Raw genomic sequence first — 354 nt, forward strand, 5'->3', positions numbered from 1 at the left:
ACAGCGTCACTATACCGACACCGTCAATGGTGCCCGACACCGTTGCAAGATGAGCCATCTTGCTTAAACGGTCCACAAAGACCACCACACCCGTATTACCCGCCGAATCTTTCGTCAGGCTAAACCCAAAGTCCATACTCATAGACTGCCAACATCCGGAGGGTACCGGTAAATTGGCCGGCGGTGCCGCCGCATTCGGAGAGGATATCACCCTCTGACACGTCTCACAAGTGCGCTCGTATGTGCTCGTCCATTTGTACAGCTTGGGCTACCAGTAGTGGCAGCTCACAGAGCTATACGTCTTCTCACGACCGAGATGACCTCTGAGTGGAGTGTCGTGGGCCTCATTGCGTA

Source organism: Plasmopara halstedii, assembly GCF_900000015.1.
Source record: "Plasmopara halstedii genome assembly, contig: Scaffold_437, whole genome shotgun sequence".
Taxonomy (NCBI): domain Eukaryota; phylum Oomycota; class Peronosporomycetes; order Peronosporales; family Peronosporaceae; genus Plasmopara; species Plasmopara halstedii.